Here is a 9,451-nt window from a genome sequence, read left to right as displayed (position 1 = left end):
TTCTTCCTCGATCATAGAGTCAGGGGGGCTACATCGTAATACCATATTTCTTTTATATGTTTTTTGCAAAATTTTATTTGGCTCTACATTGATCACAATAAATAGAACCAACGGAGGCATGTGTTGGGTCGATGACAGATAACTATACCTCAGGAGGCATAACGGCACAGAGATTGTCAGACATCTCACGCCTAATGGCCAAAAGGGTTCTGAAGTTCTAGTCTGCCTTCTGTGTGTTCTCTATCGAGTTCATGTTTGTATGCTGATCAAATGCGCAAATTGATAAAAGTTCGCCAAAAATTCGATATGCTTTTTCTTTTTCTAGCTCTGTATTAGTCTTTTCCTCACTATTACGGTCTTCTTGAGTACTCGAGGGTCGCGCATCTAATGGCTTATCTAGTTAAGATTTCAGGTGTTGACAGATGCGTAATCGTATGGTCTTGAGAACGATGATAACATGTATCTATCAGTTATTGCATCTAGTTATGCTAATCCTATTTCATCCAGAAGGGAATAGCAGATAAAAGCGTAATAGACTAGCAAAGTGTAGTATTGTTGCGGGCATTCTTAGATCATAAAATATGTTTTAGTAGTGCCAGAATAGGATGGACCATCAGTCCAAGGGACTCCCCTCACTATCGTCACTAGGCAAATTGAGCCTCAATGACTCGACAAATGCTGGAACTACCGGCTGGATGCTTTCTACAAGCTTTCGGCCTCCTTGCTAGTGCAATTAAACCCGACTATCATCAATGAGGTATCAAGCACGGGGTTATAGCTCTTGAGAATACCTAGCAATGTGGCAGCGCTTGCAGAGGTTGCTTGAGACATGAGGTTGAGGGTCTGCTCCTTCAGCTCTTGAAGAGCGAGGACAGCAGCATCCCTTTCAGCCATCATTGCCTTCTTTTCAGCTCTCACTTGATTCCTGAGTCTCTCCCGAAATTTGACATCATCGTTAACTTTCTTCATTCTGTCAGCAAGAAGCTTTTCCTTGTTGTTGCAGGAGGACTCAAGGCCTAAAAAAGGTAAACTAAACAGTAGTTTTTTGCTAGTAACCTAATAATTGAATCATGCACTTGTGATCAAGAACAAACTTACGTTCAATTTTCTCCCTCTTGGCTTCGAGCTTCTTGTGGTGGTTGGCCTCGACGGCAGCTACCTAAGCGCTTGTATCCTAGAGAAGAGTTTTTATCGCCACCCACGGATCATCAGTCAGAATTGATATTGAAGTTCCTCTTCCCCTGAGCTGCAGGTCTTCTTCAGGCGTGCTCGAGGTAGGATTTCTAATTGGAGCCGAGGATGAGTAAACCAGGGAAGTTAGCCCCAGATGGCTGGTCGAGACGCTGGCAACCTTGGTTTGCGCCTCAGACGATAGTCTGCAATTAACAGAATAAGAGAAGTGAAAAAGAAAGGACTGCCAACCGACTAGTCGAGATTAGAATCCAGGACAAACCTCTTTAAAATCAGAAAGTGTGAAATGATGCTTGACTTTAGCCTTTTTGTGGTCATCTTCTTTGTTCTTGGTCCAGTAGGCGGAGCCGATGGAGGAGTTACACATGGACCAGGCAAAGTCAAGTCATCAGTAGCCTGGAAAGAACCAGATAATAAGAATGCATTATAGAGTGAAAGTATGACCAACTAAAGAGCGATAATTCGACTAAAAATACCTCTCTAGTCGAGTCATCAGGCATGACGGTCCCTCGAGTTGGCAATTATGAGGATGCGCCAGATGTCCCCTAAAAAAGAGCCATCCATGCAACTCGTCATTAATAGAAAGACCGAAAGGAAATCGATAACTTGAGAAGAGTTACCTTTTTGGCCGGGTCATCGAGAGCGGCGGTTGCTCGAGGAGGCGATTGGGCTGGTACGCTCGATGTTCCCTAACAAAAGGCCACTCATCTAAACCTAATGAATTCAGGTATCTACTTGATAATTTGAAAGGAAATAAGAAGATAATAAAAACTTTAATCAACATACCCGAGGGCTCCTTCGCTTGCGCTTGAGAGGGCACGGATCCGACAATAGATGAGAAGATGGGGACGATCTCTTCGATCGAAGAGACCCCTCAGCCTCCTTGTTGGTCGATCCCTTCCCCTTGTCGATGGCATCGGCAGAAGTAGTGCCATCGAGATCAAAGATCTCGCTCGAAAGGATATATGTTCTTGACAGAAAACTGGAGCCTGCAGTCACACAAACAAGTCAGAACAAATAGACAATAACATGTCTTACTGTTCTATTAAGAAAATCCTTACGTCTAGTGGAGGATTCGCTAAGGAGTAAAGTGCAATGTCACACTCTGGTGCACCGGAAGAAAAAAGCTTGTTCAACATGGTGGTGACATCCTGTACAGGCATGGCTGAAAAAGAAAAGAAAGATTTACTTGACAAAGCTCGAAGATCATAGCCAAACGAAAAGGGCAAAGTGCTAACTAAGCCTTACATCCGGCCACATCCCTGGAAGCATCCTCATCCCCACTATACTCCCAAGCTAGGCACGTTCATGCCTTCAAGGGACTCAATCTCTTACTAATGAAGTCTCTGGCCACATGCCACACAGTAAGGCCAAAATGCCTCAGCATGCCAATCTTGTTGGCGAAGTAGGTGGTGTGGCTGGACTCTCAATGCTCTTGCGTCCAAGAAAGATTTTTGACGGGAAAAAGACCTCTATACACTAAAGAAAAATCGATCGGGTCGGGACTGGAGACGTGAAACCAAAGTTTCTTCCAATCCTTCGACCAAGAGGAAGTTAGGGGAACCAATATATAGGAGTTTCTCATCCCACTCCTCAACTGGAAACCACATCCCCCAACACATTTATTTTCGGTAATCCTTTTCAGTTTATAAAATACAGAAAAAGATTCAAACTTGGCTCGATGCCAAGGAAAGCCTCATAGAGATGAACAAAAACACTCAACATGGTGACTGAATTAGGGTTCAGGTGGTGGAGTTCAATCTGGTATCGATCGAGTACATTGAGAAGGAACTTGGAAGGGGGGATATTAAAACCACAACAGAAGAAAGACTCAAAAACTATGAACTCATGCTCGATCTTGCAAGAAGGGAATCTCTCATTCGATGTCATCCTCCATTCGACCAAGCTGCGCGGTGGCACCAGTTGTTCTGCTTCGAGTTTCGCCAGCCGAGACTCTTGCATCACTGAGGGTGTCCAGGCCTCGATCATGAACCGTGTCTCATCGTACTGATCAGGTAGGCACCGTCTACCGCTACATCTGACTGCTTCTCCGGCGAGGAGGAAGTCAGAATCATCGAGGAAGAGTTGGGATCCATGGATCTAAACTTCTTTCTAGCGGTGGCACGTGCCGAGGCAGAGAAAGCCGAGAGGCTTGTGCAGAAAGACTAGTGGCAAAGGACGAAGAATGGTCGTTGCATGTCCGGGTCGTACGGGTAAAAAACCGAAAAATTACCACCGTTTCAACCACTCCCACCTTTACAATGCCCCGACTGGCGCAAAAAAAAAAGAATGATCATGATGTGCGAATCTCTACACACCCTTCTCCCCACGTTAAATGCACCCATACCCGTCGTTTCAAATTTCGAAAGGTTTTTAACTCTACTCGGAGTCAAATGTCGACGAATTGAGTTTCGTCAAGTCCCAAGTGTGGTCAGCCACAAGGCACTCGACCCAACTGAGCTTCCACTCGATACTCGAGAAAGGATCCGTCCTTACCCAATTCTTTTGACTATGAGCCTAATCTACTTTACTCGACAAAGCTTAAACTTGACAGTACTCGAGTAGGTGCTTATGGAAACCTCTCCTCTGGAGTAGAGTTAGGGAGCTACTGTCGAATATCTAACTATGGGGTATATGCGCATAAGGAGTTCATCATATACAGATAAGGTATATACGACGCATATTCGGTAGCTCAAGATATCATGGAACCGAATCAGTGGTGTCTGATACACCCGAAATCAAGGAAATACATACTGAGTTAGATTGGTTATCTAAACCGATACAACCAATATTCAAAATAGATCTATCTACTTGGATGTTAAAGAAGACAACTCCCTATTGACTACGACTGGATAGGAGTCGATACCTCACCCCTATATAAGGCAGAAAGGCTGGGAGAGGAGAAAAAGACACGAACAAGGAACTACGAGCAACACAAAAGGCAACAACAGAGGAGTAACTCGACGACTTTAGCCCTAGGACAGATTAGATCCAATCAACTCTTTGTAATAGTTTTAGCCACCTTGCTTGTACTCGAGATCATCAATACAAGGCAGCAACACCCCCACAGGACGTAGGGTATTGCTCCAATCGGAGGCTCGAACCTATATACATTGTTTTGTCTCGCTTCGTGATTAATCGCTACTCTCGAAGGTACCCAGTTAATTTATGGACATATTGTCAAGAACTAATCTTTGACAACTTTTTCAATCCAACTACCTCACGGGGCCAAGAGACATCTCTCCCGCTATCAAGTAGTGGCAAATTCCATCATGATCACTCACACCCCCATGAACTATTTCATGACAAACCCGAAAGCTACCTTTATGACTATCCAGTTACAAAATAGCGTTTGGCAGCCCTAAAGTATGTCACTACACATTCTGAGAATCAATAATGATCTCAGGTCTAAGGATCCTGCAAGTACACCATTTGAGATAACAATTTATGGCATATCATAAATAACAATCCCAGCAATATCTCAAAGTGGGTCCATCCAATATCATATTCGCTAATATAAATGTTCATATTATTGATTCGGTATCTCTATACCTATGATCCGTGAAACATGATCATCAATCAATACATATGCTGGCCTTACAAATCATCACAATGATATATAACCAGTCATCAACTTAGAAGAACATCATGTTACAAACAAAGGGTTTCACAAACAAGTCACATACTTACTAATCAATGTAAATAATAATGATTCTTAAAATAACGCATTAAAACAAGTCACATACTTGCTAATCAATGTAAATGATAATGATTCTTGGAATAACACATTATTTAGAAGTACATAAACATAGACACGATACAATCATCTCTATGATTAACTCTATGGTATATCACCATCAATTACCTCTCATACCTTGACAATTGAAGTTCAATTGATTACTTTGTCATGCATCAAAGGTGTCATGGTTGTGCATCTCATTATCATCGACAACCTTATGTTCATGGGCTGCACCATGAGAATACACATGCCCATTGTTCGGTGGCTGATTGGTCAACTTATCAAAGCGTGCATTGAGCATTGCAATACTATCATTGAGTCATTGTAATGTAGTATTTATTTACGCAAGCTTCTTATCAATGGTGTCATTAAAAGAATGAAGGTGTTCATACAATAACATTATGATTTCTTCCCTCAAAACACACTCTTACACATCCGATGCTTCACCTGTTAGGGTTAGTAGCAAACAGGAGACAACAAAAATATATTATCCCTATCAACTACTAGGTTGTGGAGGTGAAGGTGGAATCACACACTCTCAAGCGTCTGACCACGCTCTTGCAAGTGTTCTTACCAATCAGAATAGGCAGCACAACCGGTGGGTAGTTCGTGATACCTTATCGGGTGCGAGTAATGCGGTTGCAGGAGGAGAACTATTCTGTTCAAGAGACGGTGGAGCTCGGATAGGCAATATTTAGTACCAAAGAATAGCAATTAATGAAATTAGATTAGCAAAGCTGAATAAAAGTCCATGGTACTCGTCACAGTTGCTGGTCCGAACACGTTCTTAGAACTAGCTCAAGTAAGTCAAAAATAGGATATATACAAGCACAATGGAACAAAATTCACAATGCAGACTGAATTCTCTTTCTTTTTTCTTCTTTTTGTTCTTTCTGAATTCTCTATTTCTTTACCCTTTTTTTTGGCACTCCTTGCTTCTTCCTTTTTTTTTCAATGTGACACAAACTCAAAATACTTCTACTACCTTTTCTAGGTCCAATGAGTTGAGTAGGACATAAACTTTTTTCGGAGAGCAGAGGTATAAAGGTAATAAAAGATACTCTCTCTGAACTTCGGATTGCTCTGTTTTGGCTATAGAGTTACTACTCAAACTTTGTCAGACAATGCTCAATATGAAGGTGCATGGGAATGTTTGAGAGCAGCCAAAAACCGAAAAACTCCAACTAGATTGTGAAGGCGAAACCGAGTGGGTGGTTGAATCCGACTAGATGGACGAACCCGAGTAGGTGGTCGAATCCGACAAGGTAGTCGAACTCGAGTAGGTGGTCGAACCCAAGTAGATGGTCAAAGCGACTGGTGGTTGAACCCGAGTAGATGGTCGGCACGACTAGTGGTCAAACCCGAGTAGGTGGTCAAAGTGACTAGTGCTCGAACCCAAAATACTCGACAACTAAAACAACAAAGACTCGATGCTAGAAATTAGAACATGATGACTCGACCATCAACAAAGAGAGTGATGATAGACTTGAACTCAACAACGCGAAAACTAAAATCAAAATTGTGAAAGACATAAAATGGTTTGGACAATGTAAAAACTAAGATTCAAATCCCTTTGTGGGGCAATTTTCTAGGCTATAGGTAATAGAACACGACAAAACAAGGGGATAAACGAGATTACCTAACGGCAATCGAGGCTATGATACCACTTGATGCGAGTTTGCGCGATCTTCCGAAGGTAATATGATAAGTCGATTAGTGAAGTTTCGACGTTGACGATCCAAATGCTCTGACCAAAATAATCGAAAAGCCTTCGTAACAACTACACCACTACTTCGTGGTTATCAACCATGGCAAGACACGGTTGACCTCGCCAAGAAGACTTTTTTTTAAGTGAATCAAGAAAACAAGCAAGAACAGATAGATGCAATCTAAATATTACTAATTACTAATGAAGTACTCGAGTTTGGGGTTTCGTAAACAGATATATGGCAAAACTATCTAAGTAAAACCCGAGCTTAAACTATGATAGCCACTGTATATATATAGTGGGAACATGAGGAGGTTAACAAAGGGTTGTGTAACTATGTAGAGAGAGGCGTACACAACCTGGACTCTGACCCCAACAAACTTACAAGACCTGACAAGGCTCACAATGATGATGCAACACCTTATTTCATCTACTCTGACTAAACTATAAAGAATCTATGGTCGAGACTAGATTCATTGGAAAGACCTCGTCATAAGCTTTTCAGCAAGTCCAAAACGCCTCAATTGGACTTCGTATACGAAAATTATGCCTGTTTTATTGATGTGATGTCCTGGGACTTGACCCTGAGCTCGATTCTGACTAGACTTGAGTAAACTTAGGAGTTCAATTCGGACTCGACTTGGAGTCTGAGTAGACTTGTCCTTCGAGTGATGACGTACAGAAAAGCTTGTAATGCTTCTCCCATATTTCTAAGCAACAAACCAAAACAAAAACTTAGTAGTATCCTATTCTTTGCCAAAAAAATATGAACAATGAGAAATGAGTTCACCTTGTGTGTATCTAAAGGAGTGATGTCCTCGTTACAAGGACAATGAAAGATGGATTAAACAACGTACAAGCTGTGTAGACTCACAGACAAGGACATTCTCAGTGTAAAGAAAGAGTGATCTCTATTGTTGAGATAATTCAAATTTCATCTATGTATCCCGTCTTGAGTTATATCTAACTGCATTAGTAACACATTCATTGCCTCGGCTTTTTGGCTCCATCGACCTAGCAAGCTTTATGCTCTTCTTCAATACTAAGGAATTGGCAAACATGAATCAACGTCAATAAAATTATTGGTAGTCACAGAACAAAACCAGCAACTACATATACTTTCTCATGCAAACAGAAAAGGAGTTGACTTTGCAGTCATACTAGAAAGTCGGCTTCTTGCGTCATGATAATGGAGATCAGTCCACATAAAAGCAGCTATTTGGGACAAGGAAACAATTGTAAAGTGTATGTTGGCATGGCATCACGATGACATAAACAAAGACAGCTGAAACTAGAAATGCATGTAAACATACCCTTAGTATAGAAAGAGCAATCACATGGCTTTGTGGCAACAACTTCTTCCAAGCCACCAACTCTCATTGAAGCTCTCATTGAAGCAGGCTGAACGTTGGAACTTGTCATGTTTCCACCTACCGTGAAGTCCAATGAACACAGAGGCTTCTAATTTTCTGATGATCCAACTATCTCCTCTTGAGTCAGACATTCACAGTCAGTGGCTGTGATTTTACTAACCAACTCTGAGCTACCAAATTGACTCGACAAATCACCATCTATCTCATCATCATCCTCTTCACAACCACCTCTTGATTCCAGCAAAGACTCCAGGTCCTTGTCACTGAGATCAGATGAATCCATCAATGCACAATGGTTCCTCTCCTTGGTTGCCATGTGTTGAACCTTTGTGCCACAAAAAAAGAGGAGCTTTCGAAATTCTCTTTGCAACACCATCAAACAAATTTCCAAATATGATTTCTTTCCCTCCACCACTGGTTTTGGCATTTTCTTTTGACTATTTCCAGAATCAATGTCCTTATCGATTCGTCTAATCTTTATTCCACTTGAACTCATCTCAAAATTTGTTGGGGCTCATCGCTTGCAAAGGACATCTGTCAAGTCCCCAAATGCATGACAACCACTACCATGATTGTTTTCTTCCATTACAACTTACAGATTCTCACCAACTAGCTATATTAATAGTAAAATCTTCACCACGACCCCTGGACGCAAATATACTAGTCAATCCACAAGCAAAAGGTGCAGTAAGAAATATATTTGCATTGTGTGAGGTAACAATACAAGTATGGCTCCAACAACATGATGTGGATGCAAATAAAAAGCTATATTTTGCGAATTGTTAAAACATTTGGATCCGGCCTATGCAGGAGGCAAATAAAGTATATGCACAGGGAGCTAATTGGACGTTCTGAGCAAATCTTGCTGCAGACAATGAACGCTGCATACAAACTTACATAAATCGAAGGTTTTCTGAGATATGATCTTCCCAATCAAGCCCAAGAAAAATCAAAGATAAAAAATGTGAAGTTGAGGTTGTTACAGACAATGCCATAGCACTCATAGCAGAAGAAATACCCTAAAGCCTTAAAATTAGAGAGCAAATAGCGTTGGATCCCCAACTCTGAGGAGAACTTTCGACGAAAAAAAGGCACAACCACAATTTACCGAGAGGGTTCAGCTACGAACTCGGAAAGCATGGCAGCTACCAGGGACAAACAAAGCGTTCAAGTTGCAAGCATACCAAAACAAGGGAAATCTTACCGACGAGAAGGAAGTGGAGACGGAGGTGGAGGCGGTGTCCATAGAGGCGGAGGTGGAAGGGGGCAGCCGTGGAGGTGGAGGTGGTTGCGGTGTCGGCGGAGGTGAAGAGGGGCCGGCCATGAAGGTGGAGAGGGGGTGATGGCGGAGGTGGTGGTAGCGACGACGTAGGCTAAGGTGAAAAGGGATGGCCGCAGAGGTGAAGGGGGTGGCAACATCGACCGTGAGTCACGAGCGAG

General features: G+C 42.1%; 1 pseudogene; it reads right to left on the bottom strand.

Annotated features, from left to right (window-relative positions):
- Positions 1-702: 702 nt before the first annotated feature.
- LOC133889395 (uncharacterized) lies at positions 703-8,597 on the bottom strand (annotated as a pseudogene).
- Between the last annotated feature and the right edge of the window lie 854 nt (positions 8,598-9,451).

Source organism: Phragmites australis, chromosome 13 (genome assembly GCF_958298935.1).
Source record: "Phragmites australis chromosome 13, lpPhrAust1.1, whole genome shotgun sequence".
NCBI classification, from domain to species: domain Eukaryota; kingdom Viridiplantae; phylum Streptophyta; class Magnoliopsida; order Poales; family Poaceae; genus Phragmites; species Phragmites australis.
The sequence above is the reverse complement of the archived record's forward strand: the minus strand, read 5'-3'. Positions and strand labels throughout refer to the sequence as shown.